At 44.1% G+C, this 17445-nt stretch overlaps 1 pseudogene; it reads left to right on the plus strand.

Annotated features, from left to right (window-relative positions):
- Window positions 1-1489: 1489 nt before the first annotated feature.
- On the plus strand, window positions 1490-9613 carry LOC118009795 (annotated as a pseudogene).
- The last annotated feature ends 7832 nt before the right edge of the window (window positions 9614-17445 follow it).

A 17445-nucleotide genomic window follows, 5' to 3' on the forward strand; every position in this document is an offset into this window, starting at 1 on the left:
CCCTCCTTGGGTTCTGTAATTTGCTAGAGTGGCTCACAGAACTTCAGAAGTCACATTACTTGCCACTACTGTTTTGCTATGAAGAATACGACTCGGGAACAGCCAAATTGAAGAGATGCAGAGGGCAGGATATGTGAGTAAGAGGCCTGGAGCTTCTATGCCCTTTCCGGGTTCACCACCCTCCCAGCACTTTGAGGTGTTTGCCAACCAGGAGGCTCTCTGACTATCCCCCATCCCCCAAAACATAGTTTCAGGAATTTTTTTTTTTAAATTTTATTTATTTATTTAAGACACAGAGAGAGCATGAACAGGGGAAGAAGCAGGCTCCCCCGCTGAGCAAGGAGCCCAAGGAGTCCGATGCAGGACTCGATTCCCGCACCCTGGGATCATGACCCGAACCAAAGGCAGATGCTTAACTGACTGAGCCACCCAGGCACCGCCTAGCTTCAGGGTCTTTATGGAGGCTTCTTTACTTAGGCATGATTGATTAAAGCATAGCCCCTGGGGATTACCTCCATCTCCAGCTCCTCCCCTCCCCCGGAAGTCAAGGAGTATGGATGAAAGTTCCAACCCTCTGATCCTGTCTTGGTCTTTCTGGTGACCCACTCCCCTCCTGGAGCTATCTAGGGATCCCCTACCACCAGGCATCTCATTAGCATACAAAACACATTTCCTATCACTCCAGAGATCCCAACAGCTTAAAACTCTTGTGTCAGGAGTCAAGGACTAAGACCAAATGTTGTAACAAAAGATGCCCTTATCACCCCTCTGACTCAGGAAATTGCAAGAGTTTTAGAGTTCTGTGCCAGGAACTGAGGACAAAGACCAAATGTGTATTTCTCAGTATATCACAGCCTCAGTTTCTCCAGGTGTGAGTAGGGTGATGATTAATACCTCGCCTAGTAGTTAAGAGGATTCAATCTGTCACTTGTTAGCAAACACCTGGGACTGACAGGGTTCCCCTTTGGCGACAATTACCTTATTTTTCCCTGTTCAGCAAAGACACAGTAACCACTCCCTTTGTGCCGATCTCTGAGCTGGGCACCCTGAGGGACACCGAAAAAGGAGGAGACAGGTTGCAGGCCGCCAAACACCTCGACAGAGCTGTGTGGGCCCCTTAAAGGGATGATTCTTCGCCACAGGAGAAACTCAAGTTTGTAGAGTGGCTGGACATTTACTGTGAAAGTGTGTCAAGTAGCAGAGTGTCTCGAATGTCAGTGATTAGCTTACTTCCACTCAGAGTTTAGAGACCCACTTCATGTATTTGTTTAGAGATCAAGTCCTGTGATACCAAAAAAGGAAATTGAACATAGTTCTCCTTGTGTGCTAAATCCAGAATGCTGGTCAGAGCTAACATCTGCCTCGTCTTTTTAAATGAGCTGTTATACATACCTTAGGTTAAAAACAAAATAAAAAAGAGAGAAACCTCTCCCGGTACAGTGGCAGAAAAGTATTATTCAAATGAGATCAAATATTTTTAAAGCGCTTGATGAACGGTACGGTATTCTGTAAATGTTTGGTAAGCTTCCACCTACACATTTTACTACCTTTGTTACTGTAGCGTGAGTTATCATTGAACGTTTTAAGACTGTAAGAACATAAATCTTCCACCTGCACGGGGGATGTTTGAGAGAGAACAGGGACTGTGTGTGCCCATGAATACAGATACGCGAGGGGCTCTGTGGAGACTGCCATCATCTTAAAATATTTAATATATTGGTCTATTTTTTTAAAGATTTTATTTATTTATTTGACAGAGAGAGAGTGAGCACAAGCAGGAGGAGTGGAAGAGGGAGAAGCAGACTTCTTGCTGAGCAGGGAGCCCAACGCGGGACTTGATCCCAGGACCCTGGGATCATGACCTGAGCCGAAGGCAGATGCTTTACCGACAGAGCCACCCAGGCGCCCCTATATTGTTCTATTTTTAAATGCTTGTGTTTTCAAATTAAGTATGGAAGTTGTTTCTGATGAGCAATAGCATACCTTCCACGGCAGAAATTTTATAGGAAAGTGTTAAGAAGCTGATGAAAATGGAGTGTGACCTCTATGTCCCTGGCATCCCAAACTATGACCTTGAACTGAACTATGACCTTGAACTGAAAACAGATTACTCTTTGCACTCCCAAGATGTTAATGCATGAGCCCCTCCAGGTTTAGTTACCTGAATGCTGTCCCCACTCCCTGGCACCCACATACATCCTCGTCCCATGCCTCCCAGCTAGTGTGAGGCTTCTCAAGGTGCCAAAATGTACTTTCTCAGGAACAAGTTTTGGGTTTTGCTGATTTCTTGTTTCTTGGCCTGCAGTCCTTACTGCTGCTGCCCCTTGTAAGAGTGCAGCTCTGAGGGCGCCTGGGTGGCTCAGTCGGTTAAGCGACTGCCTTCGGCTCAGGTCATGATCCCGGGGTCCTGGGATCGAGCCCCACGTTGGGCTCCCTGCTCGGCGGGAAGCCTGCCTCTCCCTCTCCCACTCCCCCTGCTTGTGTTCCCTCTCTCGCTGTCAAATAAAAAAATAAAATCTTAAAAAAAAAAAAAAAAAGACTCACAGGTAAAAAAAAAAAGGGTTATTTTGCCCTCTTTATATTCTACAACCAAAATAATATCACATAAACCCTGTTGCAGTCTTATGATATTTCTCATTCTTCTATTTTTTCCCAAGTGTCTGGGGAGATCTGGATCCACCCTATTTTTTTTTTATTTGTCATGGAGTGGGCATCAACTAAGAGATTTACCCTCGCTTAGAATCTGCTTCAAAGGGGTGAACTATTTGGACCCTTTTTATAGCCTTGCCTGGGACAAAAACAATTGGTTTAATAATGACATTTATAATTTTATCATTTCATTTGAAATGGCTTCATATGCGGGCGCCTGGGTGGCTCAGTTGGTTAAGCGACTGCCTTCGGCTCAGGTCATGATCCTGGAGTCCCTGGATCGAGTCCCGCATCTGGCTCCCTGCTTAGCAGGGAGTCTGCTTCTCCCTCTGACCCTCCTCCCTCTCATGCTCTCTGTCTCTCATTCTCTCTTTCTCAAATAAATAAAATCTTAAAAAAAAAAAAAAAAAGACTGCAGCTCTGATAGAGCCTTCATGAAGCGCGCCATGGAAAAGGGGAGGAGCTACCCCGTGAAGATTGAATCCTTCTCTCAGTGACCTATGAGGATGTGGTGGGGGGCCAGAGCGCTGCCTGCAGGGGCCTTGCTCAGAAAAGCAATGAGGAGGGCTACAAAGAGAAGGGCCCGGAGACGGAAGAGTTCTGCTGGACAGCACCTCATCGAGGACAGCAGTGACGCTAAAAGTTGGGTCTTCCACCTGAAATTGAAGGGTGACTACACCACTTACCTGGCTGAGGTGGTCACGAGTGAGGACCAAAACCATATCATCAACCTTGCCCAGTCGGCCTACCAGGAAGCCATAGACATCAGCAAGGAAGTGGCTGCCCACCAACCCCACCTGCCTGGGCCTGGCCCTGAGGAGCTTTTTGGTCTTCTTCTGTGAGATCACCAACAGCCCAGAGGAGGCTGTCTCACTGGCCAACACCACCTTCGACGAGGCCATGGTTGACCTGCACACCCTCACCAAGGACTCCTACAAAGACTGCACCTTCATCATGCAGTGACTGCAAGACAGCCTGTTGCTGGGGATGGCCAACAACACCGGGGAATAGGGGGTGTGGCTCCTGAGGAACCCCAGAACAGAGCATCTCCTGCCACCTGCCCTGCCCTGCCCCCACCCCCGCAGAGAAGACTAGTATGGGGTGGGAGTTCCCACCACTGCTCTCTGCACCCTGTTCCCCTGAGACCCCCTCCTGTGAACCAGGTCACTGCTCACCCCCTTGACCCTCTCCTGCCCCTACTGCCTCTGGGTCTTAGGAATTGAGGAGAGTCCCACCCTTATGGCTGAGAACTGGACTATGAGTGTGTGTGTGTGTGCGCGTGTGTGTGTAAGACCAAGAATGAGAGGGAAAGTGTGCCTGCCATGTGTGACCATGTTTTCTCCCGATAAAATTCCCCTGTGACCAAAAAAAAAAAAAAAAAAAAAATGTAGAGCTCTTCTAGGCCAGTCATCTCTGTCATCTTAAGCATCTCTTTCTGCAGGCTACAGGAAGGCCATGGTTCTCCCTAATTCCCTATAGTACACCTACCCATGGTACATGGTACACTGGAGATCAGAAGACTTGGTCACAAGCTAAGTGAAATTCACAACTGCTTCTAGAACTGTATACTGTTGGCATTTTAGGCTCAGACCCAAAGTCTGCACCCTGGCTTAGGTTCCATAAGCCTTCCCACACCTCAGAGTCCAAGCCCAACCAGTTTCCAGAAAAAAAAGAACCTTACCTTGCCAGTCCAAAACTCACCCTTCCCCTCTGCCGGGAGGAGTGATCGTGGTTTCTTCTCTTTGGGGGAAATCCCACCCTTCTTCTAAGCAGGCATCTCCCGCCCCTCAGAGTGTGGGCACAGCAATCCCTGGAGCCATGGGACCTCTCCCAGTGGCTGGCACAGGTCACCTCAAATCATGGCTCTTACGGGTGATGACACAGACCAGGCTGCAAGATCCCTGCCCAGTCATCCCTTGTCTCACTCCTTCCTTCCAGCCCCAAGTGGACAGAAGTTCAAGTGAACTCGATTTTACTGACAAAGCTGGTTCTCGCTCCTAATTTTTTAAAAGCAAATGTGTGGACAACAAAGTCAACGACAGTAATACTCTGGAAAGTTTGGGGGGAAGCCATTTTCTATCTCTCCATAATAGAGTTCCGTTGTTACATCTCCTTGGCATTGCTAAGCACCTGGTAGCATCCCAAGCTGAAGCATCTACTCCGGGACTCCTTCCTTCTCTGGGTTCCAGTTTCCCTTTGCACAGAGGCAGTCATCTGGTCTGTCACTAATGTGCTGAAAGATCCTGCCAAAGAGTCCTCCTGCTACAGCGGAGGCTCCACCCCCAAAGAGGGGCAGAGTTTTGCACATCCAAAGAGCTAGCCCAGCGTCTTAGTAGGTAAATGTTAAGCTTGTCATCGTTCCTACTTTTTCACTCAATCACACAACGCCACCGGGGCGTTGCTCCTACCAAGTCCTCAAGCCGTTGTGGCAGTGGTAGAAAGAAGCCTTCCCCACTGGGGACAAGCCATGAGGTGGAGGGTCACCCTAGGAGTTAGGCAAGGTGACGTTGGAAAGCTTCACAAAACATTAATGTTCTCAAGAAAGCTAATCCATCGGTGAATTTGCTAATGCGAGCAAGTCCTCTTCCCCATCCCCAAAGATAAGAGCCACAAACAATGATTGCCTTTCCTTCCTTTACTGGCATAATTTTATACTCGCCATTTCATTAGCTGTTTAGATAATGTGGCCGGTGCAACAAATAAAGCCCATAAAACAATATAGTAGATCACTTGCAAGTGTAGAGCAACTTAATTGTTGTTTTCAGCACATCCAGAATGACAAAGGGGATTATCACTGAAGTTGTGTGGCTGGTATTTGTGTTAGACAAAAGCCAGTGGTTGACTTCGGTAGTTATTATTCTCCCCTGCCGTTTAAATTACTTTCTTACTAAGAGCGAAGGAGCAGTAAGAAAAACAACAAAAAACAAAAAACAAAGCAAAACAAAACAAAACAATTCTAACCTTATGTAAATGCAATTCTCCAAATAGATTATTTTTGCAGATTCTGGAACCACTGAGGGAGATAGGGTTCCACGAATCTAAAGAATCCTAGAATTTTAGAGACGTGGCCATAAATAGTACAATCCAGTTTCCTTGGTCTGTGCTTCTGCCTACGCCCTGGTTACGCAGGGATACACCAGGGGTCCTCCAAGGGAACCACAAGGTAAAGCCCCGCAGAGAGACACTGTTACAAGGCCTAACATAAGGGAGGCACTTGGAAAATATCTGTTGGATTAATACATCTCTGTGGTTTGTCAGTTTCACTGGTTGTTACATAATTTAAAACATTTTTATTTTATTTTATTCTTATTTCTTATTTTATTTTATCTTTTTAAGTAGGCTCCACACTTACTGTGGAGCCCAGTGAGGGGCTTGAACTCACAACCCTGAGGTCAAGACCTGAGCTAAGATTAAGAGTCGGCTGTTTAATAAAGATAAATCTCCCTTTTTTAAAAGATTTTGTTTATTTATTTGACAGAGAGACAGAGAGAGAGGACACGCGAGCACGGGGAGTGGGAGAGGGAGAGGCGGGCTTCCCGCCGAGCAGGGAGCCCGATGCGGGGCTCAATCCTAGGACCCCGGGATCATGACCCGAGCCGAAGGCAGACGCTTAACGGCTGAGCCAGCCAGGTGCCCCAAAGATAAATCTCCTAAAGAAAAATGTAAGTTTATAAAAATTCCAATAAAAATAACAGGATTCTTTTTTTGTAACTACACAAGTTGATTGTAACATTCATATGGAAGAATAAGAATAACCATAATGTGAAAAAGTAGAATCATACAGGATAACTAGACCTAGCAGATATTAAAATGTCACAAAAAGTAAAATATTGATACTGGCACCTGACTAGCTTACTCAATGAATAGAACAGATAAAAGGAAGTCCAGAAATAGACTCTGAATTAAATTTAGAAAGTACAATAAGAAAGCATGGTTTTTCCTTTAATCGTGTAGTATCCCTTGGGATGCCTGGGTGGCTCAGTCGTTAAGTGTCTGCCTTCGGCTCAGGTCATGATCCCAGGGTCCTGGGATCGAGCCCTGCATCGGGCTCTCTGCTCCGCGGGGAGCCTGCTTCTCCCTCTCCCACTCCCCCTGCTTGTGTTCCCTCTCTCGCTGTGTCTCTCTCTGTCAAATAAATAAATAAAATCTTTAAAAAAAAAAAAATATCGCGTAGTAACCCTTTGCCTTCTGAGTTAAAAAAACAAAACGAAGAGTACTTAAAAGGAATGAATTATGTGACTAGATTTTTTAAATTCTGTATGGAGAGGCACTTGGCTGGCTCCATCAGTAGAGCATGCAACTCGATTTCAGGCTCATGAGTTCAGGCCCCATACTGGGCATAGAGATTACTATTAAAGTATTAAAAAAAGTAAAAAGGGCGCCTGGGTGGCTCAATCATTAAGCATCTGCCTTCGGCTCAGGTCATGATCCCAAGGTTCTCCCTTTCTCCCTCTGCTTGTGTTCCCTCTCTCGCTGTGTTTCTCTCTGTCAAATAAATAAAATCTTTAAAAAAAATAAATAAATAAAAAGTAAATAAATCTCCATTTAGTGCATCATGACATAACAAACCACCTTAAAACTTAATGGTTCAAACAAGTATTAAAATTCTTCAGGTTGATAGGGCTCAGCTGGGTGGTTGTGTTCTACATGGACTTGGCTGGAGCTCTAGCCATTTGGAGGCTTCATTCAGCTGGAGCTGTAGACCTGAAGTGCTTTGGTTCTTTTGTTGTGGCCTCTTCACAGTGGTTGGGATTTCACATGGCAACTGGGTTCCAAGTGGATGAAAAAAGATCTTAAAATTTTGTCTCGGGTGCCTGGGTGGCTCAGTTGGTTAAGCGACTGCCTTCGGCTCAGGTCATGATCCTGGAGTCCCGCATCAGGCTCCCTGCTCAGCAGGGAGTCTGCTTCTCCTTCTGACCCTCCCCCCTCTCGTGTGCTCTCTCTCATTCTCTCTCTCAAATAAATAAATAAAATCTTTAAAAAAAAAAAAAAAGTCGGCTGTTTAACCGACTGAGCCACCCAGGCGCCCCAAACATTATTTTAATATTAAAATAAATCTGTGCTAAGCATGAACCTGAATGTATGCAAATTAAAAAAAAAAAAAGTCATCTGGGAGATCAGGGATCCCAGGGATGGGATGCAGAATGTAAATGCATGAAACGACTTCATCGAGGGGATGTGTGCTGGGGGGGGGGGGGGGTGGGGGGGGGTCCTGAGCTTAGTAACTTCCAAAATGAGCGGAGTCTCTAAGACCAAAGGCAAAAGAAACTGTGCATAAGCTTTGTGCTTAGTTGTTCACGTTGTTTTCCCCAGCGGTACAGATTAACAATAGTTCCTGCTGCACGTGTACACCAGGAATGAACAGATCAGTAAAAGGATAACGAGTGATGGGAATCAGCTTTCTCACTGTTGGAATGAGAGTTGACAGATAAGCAAAGGGAGAAGGCTAGAATGATCCATGTGTTAATGGATTCACATTGGATAACACTGTATGAGCTTACATTTAGCTGAATATGGGTATAGATGTATCTGTATGTACTTCGGATACAGATAGATGTGCAGATATTTATAGACGTGTATGTAGGAGTTAGTACACACACATCTCTTTCCTTGCTCTGTCAGCTGAGAGGAGGTTGACACAGAAGCCAGCACACCTAGAATCTTGGTCTCTTAGAGCATTCTCCAGTGAAAGGGACCAGGCAGGACTCCTTGGAGAAATGGCTGATTCTAGGAGCAGGGCAGGAAACACACATGGTGAGCCTGGAGTATCTTCAAGCGCCAGAAAGGTAAAAAAAAAAAAAGCTAGAGGAAAAAGAAACCCCAAAACAAAACCCCACAATGATAGGGGTAGGAACCACCTGAAAGAGCTCCTAATGAGAGCCAAAATGGGAACAATTTGAGCACCAAAATTAAGTAGACTTGGATTATAATCTAAAGGAAAAAATAAATAATCATAAGCCTATTGCTACTATAAATACATGACTAAATAAATAAATTGCAAAAAAGAGACAAATCTCAATAGTTCCAAGTAATTTCTGTACTCTGCCTTCCAGGAGGTGGAGCTTGACAGTCCACTTCTTAAATACGGGTTGTGCTTAGTAACTTCCTAACTTCCTTGCAGAGAGGACAGTATGCAAGGGAGGGGAGAAAAATAACTTTGAAGTGGAGAAAACTGATAAACACCACCTCAGCTAGGAGATCAAGGTCAACAGCAACAGTGATGTCATATTGATTAGTATGTTCTCTTGATATGATGTGATGGGAGGTGCCCTTTATCTGTGATCTTCTGCTAAAAACCCATAACCCCTGTCTAACCAAGAGGAAAACATCAGACAGACCCCGATTGAGGGAAGATCTGAGTCAAAATCATCCAAAGAAGATCTGAGGAACTGTTATAGCCAATGCGAGTCTAAGAAAATTTGACAACGGAATGTCATGTGATATCCTGGACAGATGCTGAAACAGAAAAGAATATTAGATAAAACTTAAGGAAATCTGAGTAAGCTAGGACTTTAGTTAATCATAATGTATCCATATTGGTTCATTAATTATAACAGATGAACTTCCTAATATAATGTAAGGTGCTCATAATAGGGGAAACTGGGTACAGAGTATATGGAAATTCTCTGTACCATAGCTTTAAGTGTTCTAATCTAAACTGTTCTGAAATAAAAAATACATATATATTTAAAAAATCTAGATAGGTCATGGGGTAAAGGGCCAAGATGACGAATCTTTAAAGAAATAGGTTGAAGGCAGGCTGAGTAAAGAATATTCCAGAATGTCAAGGTGTCCTTTGACTCCTTGCCGTTAGGGGTACTTTGGTAGCATGGTTTATGGTGTAAAACACTACCTTAAACTTTGGACTTTACCTAAGATAATGCCAAGGAAACTTCAAGGATTTACAATCTCCTTGTTTAAGGAGTGGAACAAAGATGAAGACTGGAGCGTCTCTAATGATTAACTAACATATTTACATTATCCATGTTGAAAAAAAAAGACTTCATTGACAAAGAATTGAATCAACCACTCATCGGTAAGACTTACTAAAATAGTTTGTTTTCATAATACATAAGGATGATAAAAAAAAGTTGATTTATTTTAGAAATATTTCTTTGTTCACTTTTAAAATCCTTTGGAAGTTTGTAGTGACTAATATTTATGCAAATAGTCCACTTGGCCTCATTTCAGCAATCTCCCTCTTTTTACCTTTTGCTCTTTGAAAAGCTCATATCCCGGGTAATTCTTAAGGATGAAAAATCTCATCAGTTTAGTTTATATTTAGTACTCGAAAGCCTTTCAAAATGTATTGCGTTTATTTCTCATTACGTAAGGCCCATAGTACCTGTTAAATTATAACTTGTGTTTTAATTTTGAGCAAATCATAACTGGTTCTTAATAAAATGGCTCCTCAAACTAAACACATGTTCTACTTTGTCCAATACCTTTTTAGACATTATAAGTGAACTTTTTTCCCTTTCTTCCTCCCTCCCTTCATTCCCTCCCTCATTTCCCTCCTTTCCTTCCTTCCTTCCTTCCTTCCCTCCTCCAAAATGTTTACTGAGCATCTACTCTGGCCAGGATTTGGGAAAACATTTTATTTTATTTACTTAATTTTTTAAAGATTTTATTTATTTCTTTGAGAGAGAGGGAGAGAGCACAAGCAGGGGGAGGGGTAGAGGGAGAGGGAGAAGCAGACTCCCCACTGAGCAGGGAGTCTGACATGGGGAACAAGGGGCTCGATCCCAGGATGCTGAGATCATGACATGAGTCGAAGTCAGACGCTTAACTGACTGAGCTGCCTAGGTGCCCTGGGGAAAACATTTTATTTTATTTATTTTTATTATTTTTTAGAGATTTTATTTATTTCTTTGAGAGAGAGAGCACGAGTGGTGGGGAGAGGAAGAGGGAGAGGGAGAAGCAGACTCCTCACTGAGTAGGGAGCCCGAAGTGGGGCTCGATCCCAGGACCCCAGGATCATGACTGAGCCGAAGGCAGGTGCTTAACTGACTGAGCCACCCAGACGCCCCTGGGGAAAACATTTTAAATAACATATGGTTGGTATCAAGGAGCTCACAGTCCAGTAAGAGAAGCAGATGATGGGTAGACAGACAATTAATCCTCATTAAATGAGTATTAGGCTAGAGGTGTGCAAAGGATGCTTATGAGGGCAACACAGGACAGAAGCCTATTCCTCAGGGTGGGGGAAGTCCTGTTACTGTTAACTCAGTTACTGTTGCTCAGGATCGGGAATGGGGGGGAAGCCATCCCTTCCCTCACCTGACACTTGGCTAAATCACTTTCAGGGGATTGCGTCCTTTGCCCTGAGGTACATCTGAAATCCGATCATTTCAATCAATTGACAAATGCATCAGATGTAATGGAATCAGCCAAACCTTCCCTCTTATCCTGTCCCGACTTTTCTTTGTAAAACCTCCTAGAAGTAAAAAACAACAACACAACAATAACAACAACAAGGTGTTTGTGATAAATCCTGGAAGGAACAGTGACATTCTTTCTGTCCTCTGGCCCTCCCCAAATTAAATACATAAAACATAAGGCATTTAGAAAAGTGATCACATTTTAAAGAAGATGTGGTATATATATGCAATGGAATATATGCAGCCATCAAAAGGAATGAGATCTTGCCATTGCAACGACGTGGATGGAACTGGAGGGTACTTTGTTGAGTGAAATAAGTCAAAAAGAGAAAGACATGTATCATGATCTCACTGATATGAGGAATTCTTAATCGCAGGAATCAAACAGGGTTGTTGGAGTGGGGGGTGGGGTGGGAGGGATGGGGTGGCTGGGTGATAGACATTGGGGAGGGTATGTGCTTTGGTGAGCGCTGTGAATTGTGTAAGACTGTTGAATCACAGACCTGTACCTCTGAAACAAATAATACATTATATGCTTAAAAGAAGAAGAAGGAGAAGAAGAAGAAGAAGAAGAAGAAGAAGAAGAAGAAGAAGAAGAAGAAGAAGAAGAAGAAGAAGGAGAAGGAGGAGGAGAAGAAAAAGAAGAAGAAGAAGGTAGCAGGAAGGGAAAAGTGAAGGGGGGGAATCGGAGGGGGAGATGAACCATGAGAGACTATGGACTCTGAGAAACAAACTGAGGGTTCAAGGTGGGAGAGTGGTGGGGGGACGGGTTAGCCCGGTGATGGGTATTAAAGAGGGCACGTACTGCATGGAGCACTGGGTGTTATACGCAAACAATGAATCATGGAACACTCCATCAAAAACTAATGATGTAATGTATGCTGATTAACATAACACAATAAAATAAAAAGTGGCAATGGAAAAAAAAAGTGATCACATTTAACTGCTTCGTGTATTAGTTAGCCAAATATTTGAGAGGGAAGCCAGATTTCTTTAAGGGTTTAAAAAGTTTGTGAAATAATTTTTTCAATATTCCTTTTAAAACGTTCTTCTCTGATAGCGTTGTGGCCTTTCTAAGCTGTGAGTGATTAGAAATGCCTGGTTTTTACATCAACCCAAAGTGATAAATAGTTATCAAGCCATAATCTGATAGTGCTGGTCTCATGACTGTCTTGGAGAAACAATGCCCCCATTGTAATGCCACAAGGGGCAAAATGGGAGACTGTCAGAAGGGTCTTAGTGTCATGGTTCTGCTCCAAAATGTGCTGAATATCATGCATCCGTGTCACACTGCCGTGTAAGGCCGTGCCCATGTTGCCACACAAAACCATATTATGTAGGCTTGACAAGAGCCACCAGCAAATCTGAACACGGACATGTGAGCTCTGAGACTCTGAATCAGCCCCCTCTTCCAAAGATCAAAGTTCAAAGTCGACTCTCTGAAGGTTTTCTTCAGGAGGCGTTTTATTAAAATTCTTGTCTGTTATTTAATTCAGCAAAGGGAAATCTCGAAGCGTGCGAACGCAAGAGGGAAAAAGTATTCACGCGTGAATCATACATGCCCCACTGGGCGCTGTCTCACGCCTAGATCAGATGCCACAGAAACTCTGCCCGCATGAATCTTGCTCCAAGATGTTTATGAAACAACCGGGCCGACATCTGAACTCTCTCTTCCGGAGCCAACGATTTCTGGAAAGAAAGACGCTGTTACTTACACAACGTGCTTAGTATATTCCCCGGCTTGGATAAACGGTGGTGTCGAGTCCGCGCGCAGTGTCGGTTTGTCAACAGTGGTTTCGCTAAGTAGGGAAGTCCCGAGGGCAGTTGGTTGATTCAGGGCTGATCTTGCCCCTCGTCTGGCCCAGAAAAAGGGAATTCGGCATCACGCAGGGTGAGCGCACCCCGCACGTGGCGGGAGACGCTGACCGCAGGTCGCCCACCATAAGGCACCGCCAGCGGAAGAAGACGCAGAGAGCAGGGCGAACTGAACAGAGGTCAGAAGGCCCTGGCTTCCAAAGTCAGAAGGCCCTCTCTCAGTCTCGGGGATGGCTTCCTTGATCTCGCCGAGCCAGCGTCCGCACCTGTAGCCGGGGGCTGCGGGGCGAGCCAGGCGCTCAATCGGAGGTAGGGCTCTCGGCAACACGTGACGCCGCGCATCCCTCTGTCCGGACTCTTCCCTGCCCTTCGGTATGGTTCCTCTTCACTTCCCTGGGAACAGCTGTTACTCATTCTTGAAGATCCTAATCAGATACCATGACTGCCAGGAAATATCCCTTGTGCCAGGATAACTAGCTCTTCCCATCCCCACCCCTCCTCCCCCAGTTCCTGTCAGGTCTTTACAGCAGGCACCACCCTCGGGGCGGATGGGCACCTCCTGAAGCTGCCTTATGGTGTCATTACTCGAGCGGTGCGTGACTGTCCTCCTAGTCACTGCCTGGACGTTTGTCCAGGAAACCAATCTAAAGAGCCGTGAGAATGGGGATGAGGAGGGGTGATGGGAAATTGCTGGGGAGGAGAATGAGTTGCAAGACTGAATGCAACACGCTCTGAGATCATCAGTGTGGATTCAGCACAAGAGGAAAAGGCCAAGGCAAATATAGTCAGTCTCGGAGTGGAACAGAAAAACCATAGAATGAAGACGGGGCTAACTCTGGTCTCTTGGAAGCAATGGAGGAATGAAAAAAAACAAAAAACAAAAAACAAAAAAACTCAACTGGTGTGCCTGAAATGTGTGTGTGTGTGTGTGTGTTTACATATGTGTGGAGACGTATCTCTGCATATGGCATAAACACTGTTTTGTAAAAGAGGGTAACAGACACCCTAGACACGTTTCCTTTGCTTTTGAGAGTAATTTTCTTGGCACACCATGACTTGTGCAAATTCAAAAGAGATGATCCCAGTAGAATCACTCACTTTGTTGCTCCCCAACCCAGATAATGTTCCAAGTTTTAAAGTAATTATTTTTGTCCTTCTCTCAAAGGTGGTTGGGCCATATTACTAATTCCCAAACTAATAAAAAATGAGATCCTTGAGAAGTCTGTCACTCATGATTTTGGCACTCATAATAGATCCAGAAGGATACTACACAGGAAGACTAACTTGTGCTCAAATATGGTAAGCTGGGTTACAGAGACCTAGCAAGATCGTCTGATGGCCCTCAAATCCTTTAAATCTAGTACAAGGAGACCAACTTCAAGATAAATGTGGAAGATAGGGCTTCCTGATCAAAGAGAACATGACCTGGTCAAATTACATGGGATATTACTGTCAGATTTCTCTGTATCATAGGTCAGCAAACGTTTTCTAGAATGAGCCAGATGGTAAATATTTTCAGGACCAAAGGCTGTCCTGACTCTTGCACAACTACTCAACTCTGCCACGGTAGCATGAAAGTAGCCATAGGACATGTGTAAACAAATGGGCACACGTTCATGCTCATGGCTGTATTTCAATAAAACTTTATTTACAAAAACAGGTGCAGGGTTTGCTGATTCCTATTAGAGCTGATGACACGGCTGAAATATAAAAAATATTTTTAACTCTTTGGCTTTTAAAATGCCTGTTATGCATTTTTTTAAGGTGCCGTAATATATAGTAGGTTAATGATTTTGTTCTGGATCAGACCCGGATTTGACTTTTTGCCCTGCCCCTAATTACCTGTGTGACACTAGGCATGTTACTTTACCTTCTAAGCCTTTATTTCCTTATCAATAATACCAGTTATGATATTATGATACTTATTTCATTGTTTGCTGTGAGGATTAAATCAAATAATATGTGTCAAGCCCCGAGTACCACTGCTCGATGATGGTACCTATCTCCTGCATTTACATTGTCCTGGAAAAGGCCACAGTCATCAGCAAGAAAACCCAGCGCTACCTTGCCTGCCTGCCTATGAACTATGAGGAGAGTTACACCCCACAGGGTGATTCTGACCATTATAAAGTTCAGCTCCTTAGAATTTCTACCCCTGACTGACTTTTTCAGGGTCTCACAAGCTTCAAGAGATAGATTCAGTAGCACCTTGGTTACCTAATAGTCACTTCGAAGGATAAAAATGCAGGTAATTGCTTTAAGCAGGTCTGCAGAGGAAGGGAAACAGACCTTCTTACATGTTTTTAAACCAATGTAATATTGTCATTCAGTTGTGCTTGCTCACGGTTTAGTTTTCCTCCTGGTAACAAGGGCTCCCTTGTCTTTGATTTTCCAATGATTAGCACATTGGCTAGCATGCACCAAGCACTTACTAAATGCTTTTTGAAGGAATATTGGCAACTGGAAAGAATGAGTTGAGGAACCAATAGAAGATAAAAGTACATGCCTGGGACTCTCGGGGTATTTCCTTGGGACCATGATTTCCCACCCTTATATCCAGACCCTTCCAGGGATAGGACTAGTCTCAAAACAAAGAATCATTTTCTCTAGTTTCTTTTCAGGGCTGGATAAAAGCCGATGTAGATCTCATTCTATACACTCAGTTGAGCAAGGAATGTAACAAGATTTTTCTATAACCCAACTAAAATTTTGTTTCATACCTTTACCAGTGGTAGGAGCTTTAACCCAGTCAACAGCAGTTGCCCTTTTGTGCCCAATCATCGTGTCTAGGGCATGGTGGAGTCTGGGATTCATCTGGCCCATCTGGGGAGGCATCCCGGAGAGGCCCGTCATTGTCCTGCCTGGCCCTGGTCATCAGGAACGCCGGTGTCCCATTCCTCCTTGCTACAGGGGCCGTTCTTCTAACACAGTGCTCTTTCTGCCGTGTTCCAGAATTGACTCTGTCCTCGGTGTTCTGTTGTTTTCCTTCCTCAAGGCAGTAGGGGCAGGAATGTCCTAGGTGATTTATGAAGGAAGGACAAGGGCAGGTATATAGAAATGTGCTGGAAGCAAACACACTAACAAAACTAGTTAATATTGCAAAAGTGCTCTGCCACATAGATCGTTCAAATTAAGATGAACTGGACAAGGGAAATACATGCCTGTGTGCAAATAGCTTGCCTGGCTCCCAGCTACAGGATTGGACCAAAGGGGAGAAGACATTGGTAAATAGATTGGGCTTGTATAGGAAACAAACAAAGCAACGGAACATGATGCATTTAGAACTGTCCATAAATATAAAGAGTTGTCTCAGTAGCCATTGGGTTCCTGGGCAGAAAATATTCAGCAGAGGCTCAGTGCTTGTTTAAGTGGATGCTAGATAAGAGATTTACGGCTTGGGGGAGGGTTGGAATAAATTGTCTTTAATATTTTCCCAGCTGTGCAAGTTTTGTGATTCTTTAGGAGTTTATGTGTATGTGCATGCATGTGTGTGTGTGCGTGTGTGTGTGTGTGTCTGCTTTTGGTTTGATGTTGTGGCTACAAGTCCCCTAAGAGCTGCGCTATTATCTTGTTGTGTGACCTCAGATAAGGTTCTTCACCAACCTGCTTGTTTCCTCACCAATAAAATTGGGATAACAATGCTTATTGTGTATTTGGACGATTACATTAGGTAAAACTCTTTGCAGGGTGATTGATGCATTTTGAATACTCGATAACAAGTAGATAAATCTTGATAGCAATGCTTAACTAGATGTAACTGTTCGGTCCCCCCAAAACTTTTGAACACTGTTATTTTCAGGGTTTCTAGAAGCAATACACTTCTTTGATAATGTGGGCCAATTTTGAGAGAAGTGCCACTTGGACTCAGATATTAATTATAATGATAATTGCAGCTAGGTTCCCAGAGCCCTTGCTCCTTCACGTTTCCATAAGGTAGGTAGAATTGTCACCCAGATAAGGAGACTGAGCCCACAGCTGATGATTGGCAGAGTTTTCATTTGAAGACAGATAATTGGCTTTGTCATCAGCCACTGCACTCCATCTGCTACTGACTTGCGGTGTATATTAGTCAAGGTTCTCCAGAGAACCAAGAGGATACATATATGTGTGTGTATATGTGTGTGACGGGTCAGGGGGAGAGAGAGATTTTAAGGAATTGGCTCATGTAATTGTGGAGGGGTGATAAATTCAGCATCTGCAGGGCCAGCTGGAAACCCAGGGGAAAGTTGCAGTTCAAGTCCAAAGGCAGTTGGCTGGCAGAATTTCTTCTTGTTCCTGAGGTCAAGGTTTTGCTCTCTTCAGGCCTTCAACTGACTGGACAAGGCCCACCCACGTTATGGAAGTAACCCACTTTATTTGAAGTTCACAGATTTAAATGTTAATCTCATCCCAAAAATATTTTCACAGAAACATCCAGAATAATGTTTGACCAAATATCTGGGCAACCCATGGCCCAGCCAAGTTGACACATAAAATTAACCACCATGTTGTGGTTCTCCACAAAAATCCACTCTAGTTCCTCCCTAGCTCTCCATGTCCAGGCAATCAGGTAACACAGCAAGTGAGTTCATTCTGAAAAGAATTTTTGAGATTCTAAGAT

The sequence above is a fragment of the Mirounga leonina genome, unplaced genomic scaffold, assembly GCF_011800145.1.
Source record: "Mirounga leonina isolate KUSES-001 unplaced genomic scaffold, KU_Mleo_1.0 Mir_128, whole genome shotgun sequence".
NCBI classification, from domain to species: Eukaryota; Metazoa; Chordata; class Mammalia; order Carnivora; family Phocidae; genus Mirounga; species Mirounga leonina.